Raw genomic sequence first — 18,377 nt, 5'->3', positions numbered from 1 at the left:
TGTTACAGTGAGTATGCATCAAAACACAAAACAACATGTTTGTAAAACAAAACATAACATGTACCCACAGTCAATGTGTTTTCAGTAAATTCTTCCCCTTTATTTTATAAGGAGAATAAGTGTGTCAACACTAAACATGTGTTCCTGGAATCTATATATGATTTTATAATACAATCAAAGGAATTTTTCTTTGTATTTTCCATAGATTCTGTCTTCAGGACAGTTTCTCTTTTCTGCACGCAGTCATATTATATGTGTTGCATACTAGGAACAGACAAGTGCTCCCCAATAGATCTCTTACTTTCGTTTCTGGGTACACCCCTCTTGGTCCTCTAGAGCAAAATGGAGCCTGTGTTAAAAAAAACGGCTGTTTTTAAAAATTGGCTGAGCGGCAATCTGTCAAAGGTTTAGAAAAGGCAAGTTTTCAGATTTTCTTCTAACGATATTGAATATACAGAGTTACCTTCTGTTGATCACTTTTTGCAGCCGAAGGACTGCATGTCGTGAAACCTCAAATGGTCTGTGGAGTCCCACCGTCTCTCATACCACCATCATTGCATTATTTTTGGGGTCGTTGTGAAATTTTGTCTAGATTATTCCAGGTCACCGTATGCCGCCCTCACAGCAGGCCGCAGTAACAAACTTCAAAGCTTCCAAACTGCAGTGGCTAAGCCTATATGAGGTCTTAGTATGAGGGGCCATGTGTCAACAGATCCCTGGACGCCACATTGGCTCAAGGTCCACGACCAAATCCAATTTAAATGTGTCTTTCTGGTATTGAAATTCCTACAAAGCCTAACCTCACTGCCCTTATGTGATTGCTTGATTTGATATGTCACCTCTTTCCATTGAGAAACTTCTTACATGTATATTCCTGTCCCCCCAGTTGAAACTGTCTTCCATCAGATGTTATCACTTTACGTATCAAGCAGCCAATGCGTGCAATGGTCTTTCTGCTCAGATTTAAACATTGACTCTCCATCCTCTTTTCGGAACCAGGTGAACACATTCCTCTTCCGCTAGTAGTATGATGACCACTGCCTTGCAGGTGTTGTCCCTCGGTTGTGTGTGCTATATAAATCTTCTTAACCAATCAATCAGAGTTTGCATCTTCTGAATATGGCATTTAGGCTATTTGGAAAGCCCTTGAAAATGTTATTTCCATAAATCATGTACAACATTACTAGAATCATGACAGTCTGGATTCTCCTAGGAAAGATAAGATATGGAATAATATGCCTGAGAATTTGTATTCAAAAAGTAAACAAGGGCTTCTAGTAAACGATACCCTCTAGTTATAAATGGAAATGTGCAACCATTATCTAAACTCAAGAAACAGAGGAAAAAATAATTTCCTAACTGATGAAACATTTAGAGATCGGTCAGTCTCTCCACATACAGCTTTAAAATTTAGAATTGACTAATATTACAATATAATTTAAAATGGATGATATATCAATGTATCACAAAATACAAAAACACACAGCGCAAAAGGCATAGAGTAAATATTCATAGAATTGATCACACTAAAAGTTTAGACTTTGTCCTTCTAATGTAGTGTAGAGGAGGTCCCGAATAAAGCCTGCACTCCAGTTGCCCATTTTGAAGTACCAGGAACGTTCACACCAAGATATGTGACGTATGATGAGCAAATAAACCAGCAGAGAGCCGTGGTAGGGCTCGGCCCAGTACCTATCAGAAGAGCAACACCTATTGAAGTACCGATACCCGGACAACCATAGACAGTAAGGCATCCATTAAGAAAACCCTACCAGCAAATGAGACGAAATGAAGATCGCCTAAGTACAGTCCTGGAAGAAACCAAAAAGGTCTTAATGTAAGACGAATGGTGACATCACGAGGACCCGGACAGACGTACAGAGAAGAAATGACGACCCGAGAATGACACAAAGAGACGAAGTGCCATGAATAAGGATATCGTGATCCTAAAAGGGAGAACGAAGTTGAAATACAAAGAACCATAAGCTGTAAACAGGATGAAGATATTCAACCAGCTAACAACTGTACATATACTTGGAACCGCAAGAAAGCTAAGAAAACTATGCAGCTTGCTATGCTAAGTCGAAGTATAGTGCGGCAAGTTCCATTATCCATAATCTACCTCAATACATATTCTACCTCAAAACGAAGCGCAGTATTATACGTGTAATTCCACTTTGCAAACGAAGCAGAAACAACTCAGGTTACTAAAGGACGCTTGAGCAGAGATTCATATTCTAGCAAAATGAGAACAGACGGCTGAATCGAAACTCGGCAGATGCAACTCATGCCAGGAAAGCCAAGGTCATACTAATAGAAGGAACGACCAGTAGCTACATAGAATTGAAACTTAAGAACAGAATATCCTGTCTCTGAAAGGTCAAGATATGGAGGCGTAGGCAGGTGGCAAGCTGAATAAGAATCAAATGCACAAATTGAGAGAAACTAGACAAATTCACGTGTGGGAAGCACATGACCAGCCGAGCGAGGGGAAGCACGGGTTCGCACCTACGCTTGGCATCCACCCAGGCAGAGATATCAGAACTTTTCCAGACAGAAGATGCAGTTTCGAGGCCAACCACAGTAAAATAATTGACACATAGTTGCTGAAGCGATGGTTGATTGTAACCTTAATTGGAGGAAGGCTGGCTAACTAGGGGGCACGCTGCACCTGGCTGACCATTCTGCGTGCTTCTAAGCAAAGTGGAAATTTGTGCATGGGGTTGGTGCCAACCCAATCACAATGGACCAAATAATCTAAACCTATAGTTAGTAGAACCAATGGGACGTCGTCTACAGTAGTCATCTTTGAAGGAAGGACTTAGACGCCCACCTGAGAGTGTTTACCCAATCCTCTCACTCCGTTACCATATACAGATATAGTACCTACATTAAAGTTACCTTTTCCTAACCAATATAATTGCATATTAACTTTTGAGTGTAATACGTCAATTATGACGATTTTTCAGTATAAATGCTATGATGTTTATGAAGTTCATTGGCGTTGAAGCGAGAAAGACGATCGCATCACTGCTGATTTCCATGACTCCCCATGTTTTGTACTTGTCATTAAATGGACTCCCTTTGCCAAACTATTGAGTTGTCCTTATTGATTGGTGTTGGAGTAATAAATCTGCACCCCCATTTATCTCAGGGTGCAGCTATCTCGTCTTAAAGTACACTTGGTAGCAGAGATTGATGGTTTATCGATGATCAATTATTGATTAGAATAAGGGACCCATTGACCGTCGACATAAAGTAACTCTTCGGCAATATCACAAGTCCTTTGCCATTCGGCCGAGTAGACCATGAAGCTCCCCGGGGACAATGGTAGTGTAAGAAAAACTGCAGACCAGGGTCTGAAGGGACCCGTGTTCCCCACATTTTCCCTTCCCATTCTTACAGGCAGCTGAACGGGTGAAAAGCCGAAGAAGGCGATAACAAAGGCGGTGATCCCGAGGGTCCAGAGAGGAACCATGCGAACGGTGAATGAAAAAGATTGAATGTTTTGGCAAATGTGCATGCCTTAGAACAAGTAAAGGGAAAAGATAACGGAGGGAGGTGGGAAAACAAAATATAGTTAGAAGTAGAGAAGAATGTATATATATAAGGGGATAATGACTCGAGAATAATTAAGTAAATAAAGGTTACCAGGGATGACACCCGAGAAGACAGAGGTTACCGGGGAGGACACCTGAGAAGTGAGAGGATAGGCCTTATTCCTATGCTTTTAATACAAGCGGCTAGAAGAAATGTGTACCCAGAGTCCCAGCTAAAGGGGGAACGATTAGACTACCACGATGGTGAAAGACGTCGTGAAAGGGGTACGTTTAGACTCCATGAAGGGGTAATGGTTAGAGGCAGAGATATCTGTGACCAGCTGGTGTTCGTCTAGTCTGTCAAGCGTCTGTCTTACATGTTTTTTGTTGTGACATCATACATAAAAAAATGTTCCTTGAGAAAACTGATTTAAATTTTACGCGATTGAATAGCTGAGATAATATCGCATATGAATTCATATTTTTCGAGTAAATTAGAAGGTATAACATTTTGTGAACAATTTGGATTGGAGCTTGCAGTGTTTGGTGCTCGCTCCTATTGTTGGAACTGTTTAAGCCACATAAAAGTGTTCACAAGTGTTATATAAGAGGAAAGGGAACAGATTTGAGCATGGAGGACATAACTCCATTGACACACTTATGCAAACAGTTGCCGAAACACGCACCCAAACTGAAGAAATACAGTACAGAGTGGGTTAAAAGAACTGCCCACAAGATGTTTATCCCATGGCCACAGGGTAGGTCCTTATCTAAAGCCGTCTTGAAACACCTGATGACATATTTGCATGCTACATATACGAGCAAAAAGTTAGACAAACGCCTAGCTATTTTAGAACTTTGAAAAATGTATGAACAAGAGAAGGGAGAGGAGCTGCCAATAGATTGGATACTTAATGTATGCACAGAGGTGGGTGAGTCACCTACCACGCCACCCGCCCCATCCGAAACAAAGGTGAAGAAAGTAAAGAGGAGGGATTATAACCGCTGAGAGAGCTTAAAGCAGCCACGGGGTATAGCAACCAGGCATATGAGTCACCTACACAAAGTAGTGATGAAAATAAAGGGAAAGATAAGGATATTAACTCCATAGCCCGACGGGACAAGGGGAGACGCGATGACGAAAGAAGGGATCAAGCACATACAAACGCATCTCTCGACAAAGAGAGATAAGGAAAGAGATGGAAAGGAAGCAAAGATAGAACTGATGAGATAACATTCGCAAAAAATGAGTGGATGGGAGGACACATTTTATTGAAACTTGATGGCAAAGGCATTAATGACGCGAAACGAAAGGATAGGTTAGATGAGGTACAGAGAAAGGGAAAAGAGAAGGTGTTAAGAGACGAAAGAATAAGAAAGATAGACAGACAAAGGTAAGAACAGCTATATCACGAAGAGCAAGAAAGACAGCTCGATCGCAACCTAAGAGCAGCCAATGATCAAGACATACAGAAGCAGCAGAGGTTAGAGGAAGAGCAAAGGATATGTGAGAAAAGAATAAAAAAGAGACGAAGAGATGAGGACATTCGAAGGGCAGATGAGCGTAGAAATGAAAAGAAAAAGGAAGAAGATAGAGTCAGTGAAGAGGCGAGGAAACGCAAGGAATTTGATGACGATGTAGAACGTAAGCGAAGACAGAGAGCACGCGATCTTGAATATCTGGGGAGAGAGGTTAGAAAACCCGCTCCAGTAGTAGATTGGGAAGACATCAAAGAATGTTTTCCTGCATATGATTCAGTACCAGGCACGTCTAGGGCAAATATGGAAGATGACTTCGACACCAGTAGTATCGGAGAAACGACCGATAGAACATATGATGAAATGGGGTTAGAACAAACACGCCAAGGGGAGGAGAAAGATGAGCACCTGGAGAACACTCAGCTTTAAGACACTGAGGATGTCACTCAAAGTAGTGGGAATAGGGAACTATCCCTGGATAGATTAGAAATAAGTAGGAACCAAGAAGATACAAGAAGTTGCACGAATTGGGGACAGACAATGTCCGACTCAGAAAAAAAGGAGCATGAGGAAAATGAGGAAGAGAGATGGAGCGAAATACGACTCCCAAGATAGAAAGGAATAAGTTGGTCAGACACTAGTGAGTCTGCACCAAGAGCATCAGAATCAACCACACAGTCTGACCGACATGAAGAAGTATCTCACGGTAAGAGGGGGGTGTCTTCACCACCCTACGTGGACAGACTTAGGTCCCTACCAGGCAGACGGCGATGCAGGAATATTACCCCAGCAATAGACAGGAGAACAATGAGAGAAGAGAGAGAGGGCTATGCATCCCAATTTCTGTTACTCGAGAATGGGGGAGTAAGACCACAATATATTCCATGGCCACACATGGATCGAGAAAATGTGAAAAACAAGTGTCCAATGCTGACATCGGGAGCCAGAAAGTAGATACATGAATTAGAAAAAATGACAGGGGGAACACATTAGCTATCGGGGATATCAAAGGTCTCCTAATCGCCATACTTGGTGAGAGAGAGGACGATGTGCGGGCACGAGCAGGCTTCCCTGGTGTGACCACAATGAATACCTCACATGACGGAGCTCCATTCAACAATTGTAGAGTCGCAGTATGGAAAGCGCTACAAGTGCTATACCCAGATACTTCTGATATGGGAGCTATAATGACACAGAAAATGAAGGAGTCTGAGGATCCGTCAATTTATATACAGAATTTTCAAGACAAATGGGTACTCGAGACTCATGAATCTTGGAAGAAATCTATACCTGTGTTGTACCATATATAGTGCCAAGGGCCGCCAGAGCCGGTGCAAAAAAACAGCTCAAGAAATTGGAGGGAATTGAGGCCAAGCCTTGGGCTGAGATACAGCTGACCATCGCACACTATTGCAGATTGCTGCAAGAAAAGAATGGCAAAAAGGAAGCTGCACGTAAGGGTGAGGAAGCGAAATTGGTGCAGAAGAAATTGTCAAAATATTCTCTTGAGGGATTCATGATAACTAGCACAGCTGAATCGAGCATGCAGCATGTGACTGTTCCACAGCAGAATAATCAGGGAAATACAGGGTTTTACCCCAGGGGAAAAGGATTTAGGGTAAGAGGATGGCAGAGTAATCAGGGAGGTTTCCAAAACAATCAAGGAGGTTTTCAAAACATGCAAAATGGTAATCAAGATATGTCAAACGTGCAAATGTTCCAACCACCGCCAGTATGTTGGTTATGTGGAATGACAGGCCACTTAGCCCGCACATGCAGAAACCAAGGCATGATACTGAATGGCCAAAGAACAGGAGCAGGCATGGTGAATCCACCTGCAGTTTTACAGCAGGGTATTGCACAGAATCACACGGTGCAAGACCAAGCGCCAGGAGCACAACAAGGCGTGCAACCGCAAAGCATGGGGAATTTTCCACAAGGACAATCCCAGCAGGCACTGTTGCAACTATCGCAGACGATGAGCACAGGGCACACCATGAACCCTGGAATGGGAAGTAACAATGGGAATGGGGGAAATACGCCAGCACATAGTGGGCCAAATTTATATATGGACTAGGACAGCTCACTGGGAACCCTGATGTGTTCTATCCTATTAGTGACACCAGACCGTCACAGGGAACCTAGGGTGGATGTCGTTATAGGGGATAAATAATATTCCTTCCTAGTTGATACGGGTGAAACACGCTCGTGCATATCTGAAGGCAAGTTTTCCTTGTCCGGTGAGGCCATAGATACTCAGAGTATTACAGGAGCTACAAGTCGTGTTCCCTTCAAAAATGCACTTCCAGTCTCTATAGGAGAATGTGAAAAGAATGTGCCGTTACTATATTCACGTCAGACCCCAGTAAACATTTTGGGTAGAGATTTAATGACAAACTTAAACATGACAATCGCGCTCACGGAGGAGGGCATAATATATTCAACTCCAGGAATGCACTATTAAAATGTATGTGAAATAATCAGAGCATACGTGGGACTCACAGCCATGAGGGCTATAACAGTAGAGCCAGAAATATTCGCATATGGTATGCGTGTGCTTATGGCAGGATTGCCAGGCCTTGCAGACTGAATCATGAGAACCCCTGATGAATTCTTATTCAGGCCAAGAATACTGATGCATGAGGAAAAGGGACAAGTATTTCCCTTAATGATACACACAGCTGCAGTACGAGGGAGGGTGGCCTTGATTGACAGTTATGATGAGGAAGGCCAACAATGGTGCGCAGTGATTGCCATTGAAGAAGGATATAGATTGACTGACGTCATCAATGACTATTTGTTTGAAAAACAAGCAGATATGGGAGAGCCACTGGTGGAAGTGAGTCTCACCTTTTGGGTAAAATTGATCAAAAGAGAAGTACCTCAGAGAATGATGGTGGCATGAAACCGTCCTGAATATTTTGATGAGGACATGGCCCAGGTGCCTGTCTCAGTGTGGACCACAGGCCCCTATGACGTAGGCCTATTGAAAGGGGTGGGAGAAGTAAAAATTAAACTGAAACCAGGAGCCATTCTCCCAAAAGCATGACAATATCCCATGTCCAGAGAGGCGGATGAAGGGATTTTGAAGACAATTTCAGCTATGATGGAGCAGGGCATCTTAGTGACGTCAGAGTCGTCATGCAATACTTTGGTTTATCTGATCAAGAAATCAAAGGGGGGGTCTTGGAGGCTAATCCAAGATTTTATGCCCAATAAATGATATTGTTGATGCAGAGTTCCCTCTAGTCCTTAACCCTTCTACAATTCTGTGTAATATACCCGTTGAAGCAAAATATTTCCCGGTGATTGACTTGAAAAATGCATTTTTCTCCATCCTGTTGCACCATGACTCACAAGATCTGACGTCATTCACATTCAGACAGATGTGTCTGAAAAGCACAAGACTACCTCAGGGGTATTGTGAGTCTCCATCTATTTTTAACAGAGTCCTGCAGATGGACTTGAGCAATATTTCAATAAAAAGTGTTTCCTGCAATATGTGGATGTCATCCTAATTTGCAGCACAACAGAACAATGCAGGCACGATTCTGTTCAGCTATTGACTATACTGGCTTAGAAAGGTTATAAGGTTGAAAAGGAAAAGTTACAATATTGTCAACAAGAAATGCTGTACATAGGCCAGCTGATCTCACATGAAGGAAAGAGAGTGACCCCAGAAAGGGCTGAAGCCATACTGCACACCGCCAAGCCACACACGATAAAACAGATGCAGAGCTTTCTAGGCCTATGCAACTACGTTAGGGCATGGGTCTTTGACTATAGCTTTACCCTAAGCCTTTACTTCAGGTCCTAAAGAAGGCCCAAGTAACGAAAGAAAAGATCGAATGGTCTGAGACCATGGAAATGGGTATGCTGAACTCAAAAGAGGTATTTACAGAGCACCAGTTCTAGGGATCCCCAGTTATGCAGAGGAATTTTACCTGTTCTCCCACACGAATGGCAGCGTTATGCCAGAAGTGCTCACACAGAGAACCACATTGGGGTACAAGCCCCTGGCATACTATAGTGGAAATTTGAACCCACTAATGAGAGATCATTTCCCGTGCGAACAAAGTTTAGCTGCCACGGCGTTCGCATAGAGAAGGCTACAACCATTGTGATGGGATGCTCCATGACGGTGTACATTGAACACTCACTATTTGCCATTCTAGAGAAACCAAAGAGCACATTGACATCTCAGAGAGCTTCTGTTTATGACGTGATAATATCAAATCCATCGATTTAGCTAATCCGATGCAAGATAGTGAACCCAACTATGTTCATAGCCGAGCCAGTCACTGAAAGAGAGCCAATACATGACTGTGCGAACAATGAAGAATTCTATCCTTATTGGACAGGCTGATCAAGGCACTAATGCTCCCAGTGGGCATAGCGGTTTTGAAATGCACCGCCCACATGAAAGGGACAGATTTTATCTCACGCAGAAATCAAGCAGCAGACACGGAAGCCAAGCATATGGCATCCAAAAGTGAAACAATCATGGAAGTGGAAGTTATCCATGCCAACAAACGAATGATGGTTACACAAACTGCACCTGAAAGTTACAGTAATTTGGGGCAAACACAACTAATGGAACTCCAACGGGAGGCACCACAGGAAGAGAAGAACCTTTGGAAACATTGAGGGTGTTCTTTAAACCCCTCTGACAGCTTGTGGTGACAAGACAGCACTGGTAAACCAGTAATGCCTGTAGCCGTATTAAAAATAGTGCTGGAACAGTTATATTATCCAGCACATATGACAAAAGAAAATCTAGCAGCAATGCTCGCTGAAGACTGGTTCATACCGAATTTAGCTGAGCATGTTGCATTCTTTATAGTGAACTGTATAATCTGCCAGCAATTCACGGCTGGCCACACATTAAAAGTAATGAGAGGAGTCATCCCAAGGCCAAATGGGCCTTTTCAGCACTTGCATGTCGATTACGTTGAGATGATTCAAGTATGTAACGGGTACAGATACTTAATTGTTGTGGTGTGTCCATTCTCTAGATGGATTGACGCAGGTCCATGTACACACCTAGACTCCACATGTGCGGCCACATTTTTAGTGAGAGAGGTGTTCCCCCAGTGGGGGGTGTGCGAGGTCATGAGATCAGATAATGGCCCTCACTTTGTTAATACAATTTTCAAACAGATTAGCTTGCTGCTTGGTATAAAGCACAAGTTCTCGTTGGCGTATCATCCACAAGGTAACGGGATCTGTGAGAAGCACAAAGGCTTGTTACAGGAAAGGATAGCCAAGTTGAAGCTGACTCTAAGAAGGGGATGGTTGCACTGCCTGCCTTTGGCACTGTATGCACTCCCGTACCTACCTGGTTCTGGCCATCATCTTACGCCACCCGAGATAGCTACAGGAAGAAGAATGAGAACTCCCTTGACACCCCGAGATAGAGCTATATGTGATGCCCAGTCAACAGGAGAAATGTTAGGGTCTGAAATGAAAAGCTATCTGAACTGCATGACATCTTGCCTTTCTGTAATTTCAGACCAGCTGCAGCGACGATGAAAAGGGTGCAAGGCAGCACAGAACACAGAAGGAGATACTACAACAGACCAAGTTGAGGGTTTACGTGTTCCATCCGTCTTCCCTGAAGATACCATCCTTGTGAGAAATCATACAAGGAAAAAGTGGGACGAGCCAAGGTTTAATGGTCCCTTCACAGTGGAGGGCTGTACCCTATCCGCAGTGAAACTACAAGGCAGGAGAGCTTGGATTTTTCTCTGCGATATCAAACCCTACATCGGAGAAGGCCCCCTGCCTATACCCCAATGAGAGGAGTCGACGAGCGACGGGGAAGAACCACAGCACGTGCAGACAAGATCCATGACAAGGAAGCAGGACGCATGACCAGCCAAACAAAGACAAAGAACTTTCTGCAAATTGTGGCTTAAATTGGACACTTTCTCTAAGCAAAAGAGGGGATAAGGACATAAAAACGGACACTCTGTGCATCCAAGTTGCAGGGTGAAAAAAAAAATTGCACGCATAAGCCACAACACGGTCTGTTGACTTTGAACTTTGGACTGAGGCACACTTAAACCTTGATGAGAAAAGAATATGCCAAATTTTGACCGAGGACACTTACATTGGAAGCAAAAACAGTATCCCGACTCATTCCACACAGAGACCATATTTGGAATCACTTATGCTGTCCCGCAGTAGCGACATCACCAAGGATGTGGTCACCTATTTTTATCTAGTGCTAAGATCATACCCGTCATTGGTAGGGAGGCTCACCAATGTCACTGACTTTCTTCAAGATCCTGAAAACGGAAAGACAGTAAGAAGACTGCCTACTGTCATTGCTGAACAATTTCTCTTACTTCCTGAGTACAGTGAGAAGGAACCAAATGTCTCAAACACAGACGGAAATAAATAAGCTTATCAACACATTGTTCTTTCGCATAATCAAAGACTGTCCAACTCTTATCGGAAGAACAACAGATACACTCACGTTTCTTCAAGATCCAGCAAATACAGAACACCTAAGCCATCTCCTAATTAAAATTGTAACTCTAGTTGCACTTCACGCGAACGGACAGTGCAGACATTGTTTACATTAAAGAGAAAGTATACAATCTTGAACCTCAGCAAGACAGGATGGATGTCCCTGTCACTAGAAGACAGCAGGTTAGCTCACAATGTCCTTTCTCACCTACTCACTGACTTTCCAGAGCTAGTGAGGAGACCTATCGATGTTGACATCCTCACATTCATCAGAGATCCAGCTAATGTTTCACTGATGGACTTGCTCTTGCATTGAATCGTGTTACAGTTTTGAGCTCTTAAACCATGAACTGAACTATCTGTGGAGATTCTAAAAAGCTTTCCCCCGAGGGACAGATTGAGAAAACAGTGTCAAGAACTTCAATCATTACATTTCGTTATTATTCTGACCTTACTCTTCATATTCACCAGCGTACAGTATGTCCTCAGCAATGAAGCAAATCCGAGGAGTGGACTGGGAGCTTGCTTAATTTGAACATGCACAGTAAAAGGATTTACTGAAGTGTTAGTTGATTTAATTTTTCCCATACTCTAGCAAAGAATCTAAGCTGTATCCTGAAATAAGAGACAACTCATCATCCGGAAGAGGGGGGACACTTGTGGAGCACCTGACAGTCTTAAACCCAGAACTCTAAAAATGATATTGATTAAGGGAATACAATATAATTGACATTTGGTGAATGATCGAGATGGGGATCCAGAGCAGCAATCTGGTCCTCCCGCAGGAGGAGAGACAACCACACTTCTCTGGAAGTAAATGATGCCGCCTGACATACACGGGCATAATGTATGTATGTATCATATTCATCATTGTTTTACTATCATTAACAAAGCGTTCCAATGCCTGTGCACCCACCTAATGATGCACACATGAAACCCACAAAAGCACCCAGACCTTAGGTAGTCATTTCAGTCTCTAGAAGATCTGACAGAGGAATGCATGAACTTGAAATGGATGTGATTAGCAATGACAAACACACACTTGTGGTAACAAACAAACCAAAAAGCCAGAGAGAGGGTCGGCAAGGAGTGAATGGAGAAAGGTAACTGACAACCACACACATGCAAACACTTGATGCACACAAAACAGGCCTAGTGTCAAGGACTGCAGAACCACAAGCCAAAACAGTAGAAAAAAAGAGACTGCTTGCCATAAGAAACTCCACAACAGATATTGTGGAAAGACAAGAGGAGTTGGGAAAAAAGCCAACAGAAGCAGCCACGTCTGATATTCTTAAGAAAACAAGAGCCAACTCGGAGAAGCACTCTGCACGAACACAACTGATAGTAGACTCATTATGGCCGTTCATAGCCAAAGCAAGGAAAATACAAGAGGAACTGAAGAATAAAACTGCAGAAACTGTATTATCAAGCATATATGTTCCAACACAAGGGACAAGTACAAGTTCTAATACACAACCATAAACCGGAGCAGTGTCAGGGTGGTTGGTATGGGCATTTGTAACCAGCAACAGAAGGATATATGAAGAGAGGGAAAGAGCTGCCAGACTCTTGTCCACTCAAATGGCACAGCTGAGGAAGCCTGCACCGTGGACTCAGATGCCTAAGAATCCTCCAGCAAGAAAAAGCCATACAGATGCATTTAGGGATGTAGTCATAGCCAACTACAGGAAAACACTAAGAATCCAGAGAAGCATGCATGGAGATGAAAATGAACTCAACATCTACCTGGATAGCACAGCACATCTGGGAAACAGCATTTGTTACAAGCACATGAAAGAAGTTAGAAGATGAAGTTCAGAAGGGGAATGCTTTGGTTGTGCACTCCTACCATACAGCATGGGGAAATCCAAGATCTTCGTAGCTGTAGAACTTGATGTCCAGACAGCACACTGTCTCTCGCACGTAGCAATGTGCAAGACCAGAGGCCAGTTCATAAGTAATGATGCCTCACTGAAATGGGCAACTGAAGCAATTGATCCAAAGGAAGACGATTATGTCCAGGACATTAAAAAAGAAACAATGGAAAGATGAAACACATTGTGATCAGATATGAGAAGCCTGGAGTTAAAGGAGCAGAAATCAGAACAGAAGCAAACCATAAGCTAAATGTCCAAGGAAAAACTCAGAAGAAGCTCAGAGATGGAAGAATCGAGGCCAAATGCAAACTTGGGGAACACTGCTTTCACCAGACGGATGGGAGAAAGGAGTAGTGATATGCCGAGCCTGGATGGTCTTTGGTCACTACGAGCCCACCATCAACATTGTGCAAAACGGATGCAAGCCATTGTGGCTGAAACTTACAAAACTATCGACATGGGTCGAAGACAGAGGAGGACCTTTGCAGATAGTGCCACTAGAAAACACAAAGTTCTGCTTCAGGAATAATGGCACTAGAAAGATAGGAGAGAATAAGAACTGTGGATGAGGTTTTTGATGCTCCGGGAATGGTGCATGAAACTGCAGTAATTATGGATCATTATTGGGCATGCAGATCCAAGGCATACATCAGACTGCCAAGAGACTGGGGAGGTATATGCACAATAGTGAATGTCCACGTTCCAGCACTGGTGATCCCAAATAGTGACCTGAATATTATCAGTTTCCCAAAAGCAGATGCTCACCTGAGGAAGAAGAGATCTGTGGAACTGATAACTCGGATAAAGAGAGAAAATTACTTCTCTTCTAAATCGGAAGAAGCTTTTCATGCAATCCAATATGAACACAGTCTGTTCAGCCTCATCTCATCAGTGTTCACAACGATTTTTATGCCAAGAATCCAAGTTGCAGTAAATACTAAATGGTTGCAGATAACCAGATGGGAGTTATTGCAGACGACCAACATGACCATAAAGGATTCAATGCGATAAAGGAAGAGCTAAGAGCCATCCGACTGATGACTCTTCAGAACAGATATGTCCTTGACATGATCACAGCCATGGATAGAGGAGTTTGTGCAAAAATCGGACAATCATGTTGCACGTTTATTCCATCTCACGATGAGGAGAATGGAACCTTAAGAGAAGACATAAATATGCTGACAAACCTGCAGAACCAGATGATCAATGAAACTGACAAAGTTGATGATGACAGCTGGTTTGGATTACTATTCTTCTGGGTCCCGCAATGGATGGCAGATGCATTCAAGTTCTTGGGAGCCCTGTTAGTGATGAAATTGCTAGGATTTTGTGTTATCTAGCAGAGAGCTGCAGTAGGGCTCTGCAAAGTACCTATCAGAAGAGCAACAGCTATTGAAGTACCGATACCCAGACAACCATGGACAGTAAGGTATCCATTAAGAAAACCCTACCAGCAAATGAGACAAAATGAAGATCGCCTAAGTACAGTCCCGGAAGAAACCAAAAAGGTCTTAATGGAAGACAAATTGTACCGTTACGAGGACCCAGACAGACGTACAGATAGAAGAAATGATGACCCAAGAATGACACAAAGCGACAAAGCACCATGAATAAGGATATCGTGAACCTAAAAGGGAGAACAATGTTGAATTATAAAGAAGCTTAAGCTGTAAACAGGATAAAGATATTCAACCAGCTAACAACTGTACATATGCTTGGAACCGCAAGAAAGCTAAGAAAACAATGCAGCTTGCTATGATAAGTAGAAGAATAGTGTGGAAGCACCATTATACATAATCTACCTCAAAACGAAGCACAGTATTATAAGTGTAATTCCACTTTGCAAACAAAGCAGAATCAACTCAGGTTACTAAAGGCCGCATGAGCAGAGATTCATATTCTAGCAAAACGAGAAGAGACGGCTGAATCGAAACTTGGCAAATGCAACTCGTACCAGGAGAGCCAAGGTCATACCAATAGAAGGAACAAACAGTAGCTACATATAATTGAAACTTAAGTAACAGAATATCCTGTCTCTGAAAGGTCAAGATAAGGAGGAGTAGGCAGGTGGCAAGCTGAATAAGAATCAAATGTGCAAATTGAGAGAAACTAGACAAATTCACGGTGTGGGAAGCACGTGACCAACCGAGCGAGTAGAAGCACGGGTTCACACCTACAATTGGCATCCGCCCAGGCAGACCTATCAGAACTTTTCCAGCCAGAAGATGCAGTTTTGAGGCCAATCACAGTAAAATAATTGACACATAGTTGCTGAAGCGATGATTGATTGTAACCTTAATTGCAGGAAGGGCGGGTAACTAGGGGGCACCCTGCACCTGGCTGACCATTCTGCGTGCTGCTAAGCAAAGTGAAAAATGTATGCATGGGGTTGGTGCCAACCCAATCACAATGGACCAAATAATCTAGGGTCCTATAGTTAGAACAACCAATGGGACGTCGTACTTTTAGTGACATCTACAGTAGTCATCTTTGAAGGAAGGGCTTAGACGCCCACCTGACCGTGTTTACCCAATCACCTCACTCTGTTACCATATACAGATATAGTACCTATATTAAAGTTACCTTTTCCTAACCAATAGAATTGCATATTAACTTTTGAGTGTTATACGTCAATTATGACGAGTTTTTAGTATAAATGCTATGGTTTTTATGAAGTTCATTGGAGTTGAAGCGAGAAGGACGATCGCATCACTGCTGATTTCCATGACTCCCCGTTTTTTGTACTTGTCATTAAACGGACTCCCTTTGCCAAACCATTGAGTTGTCCTTATTGATTGGTGTTGGAGTAATAAATCTGCACCCCCATCTATCTCAAGGGTGCAGCTATCTCGTCTTAAATTACTTTTGGAGCAAACATCGGCTCTCTTTGTCAGCCGGGGGTCTCCGTAGTACAGTAGGTTATCGCCACTGATTCCACATACATCTAAAGATTCTGTTGGTTACATATCACTAAAATGTGAATGATGAATGTCAAAAACGTCAGCTGATTCCACACACCACTATACATCCAATTAGTCTGTGTAGTACAATATTAACATAGTCTAATGTGCTGTTTTAATTCTAAAGCATAGCAACGTATGACCCTAGTGAACAGGTGCATCAAAGCTGTGGCGTGCTGTTGATGCACCCCGACATACACATGTTTCTGTCCATTCCACACTCAAATGCCGTACATTCTTCAGGAGATGGAATCACGAGTGGTTTTCACAACAACTGTCAGCTCACATTTCTTTGTTGCTTTCTTTGCTGTTGCATTAAAATTTACATTACACAACAACAGGGAGGAGCAATGCTCTTTTGCTCACAAAAGAACATACAATAGATAAGAAATCAGATTTGATGGGAGGCGGTGAGCTTCTTACAAGAGGGGTGAGTTCGAATGGCATTCTGACCAGGTTGTGGGGCTGGTGGATGGCTAAATGGAACAGTCATATGTGGAAGAACGTCTTATTTGTGTTTCTTACATATTATATATAATTGTTTGTTTAGAATGTTTGCCTTGATAACAAACGTATGATAGAAACTCGTGCTGGCAACACACGCAATATATGGATGCAACTATACTCAATATATGGATTTGATTTTCGACTGTGCTATGACAATACATTGTACTGTTTACATACTATGCAAAGAGCAGTTTTGATTTCATGCGTAGGATTGAAGATTAGGCCATACATTTGACTTAAACGACATAGTAGGCACATGAGCCCTTAACCAGCCATTTCCAGATAGAATATTACTTGGTGCCTCTGTCCCTAGACCCCTGTAGCCTTGGCTCACTCCAGGCTTCCCACCAGGGCACCTCAAAACTAAACCCCAGCCTTACCACACCTTCTCCCTCGTAGACCTGGCTTGTGCCTCTCTCTTCCTCCACGATTGCCTGCTTCTCCCTTTGGCGACCAAGGTGGATAGACTGGTCTCCCCCACTGCCACAGCATCTTGCATACGAAAGCCCTGCACATGTCTTCACAGTCTCTGCCATGCTGACACGCCTTTCGCCATTTTGCCATTTGTGTCGAGAGCCATGAGGAACCGCAGTCGGCTTTCAATGACTTGAATGTTTTTTTATAGATGACTGCTCAAACAGTGCGTGTGCAGGATCGAGGCCTCAGCAACAGCAGGCTTTGGAAATCCTCAGGAATTAGGAGGAGACCAGTTTTCATGAGTGCTCCTTGCTGTTAAATCATTTTTTTCCGGATGCTTAATACCAGCGCTGGACTGGGAACCAAAGGTGGCCCTGGACATGTTTTTCAAAGTGTCCCTATATTAAGCAATGTGAGCAAGCCCCACCTCTTTCCCATATAGAAAAAGAATAGATGACGCACAAAAGAGGCCCGTGATGCAGAGGCCCAGCGGAAATCTGCAGAGATCTCTGTAGGGCAGCCCACCCCTGCTTAATACCCACACTACTCTATATGGCCCTCGTTTCACTTGGGACTGTTAAATTGGCTCTCTGTACATGGCAGGGTTATCTGTATCCCAAACATTACATGATATGTCAGTTATAACGCACTTAATACCCAGAGGTTTCTAATCGTGGACCCGGGGATCGAACCTATGCTACTCCATGTCATTTTGTTTGCAAGGCGAGCACATTGCCCCAGAGCTATCCTCCCTGGACGAACGCTCGGAATTCCACCCACCACTTGTACTAAGGCCTAATTACTACTGTCACAATCAGTAGTACATAATATGGATGATTCCCAGCTTGCATAGGCCCACCATGCTGGTGTCCGATCCTCACCCGAGTACTTACAGTATGGTGCAAGCGAGCATTAACAAGGGCGTTTGTCATTTTTAACGACACTTCAGTCACAGTCTCACTTTGTACAGTGTTTAATGCCCCTGTTTATGGATTTCCCTCGTGCCCTCCATTAACGTTCCACTCCGCGGCCCAATCACAGGTTGTAAACCACTCGAAGAACAATTAGCATCGATGAATGATCGGTTTGGGATCAAGGGAGGAGGGAACGGATCACTCCTT

This window comes from Ambystoma mexicanum, chromosome 11, assembly GCF_040938575.1.
Source record: "Ambystoma mexicanum isolate Mex_15411 chromosome 11, UKY_AmexF1_1, whole genome shotgun sequence".
Taxonomy (NCBI): Eukaryota; Metazoa; Chordata; class Amphibia; order Caudata; family Ambystomatidae; genus Ambystoma; species Ambystoma mexicanum.
The sequence above is the reverse complement of the archived record's forward strand: the minus strand, read 5'-3'. Positions refer to the sequence as shown.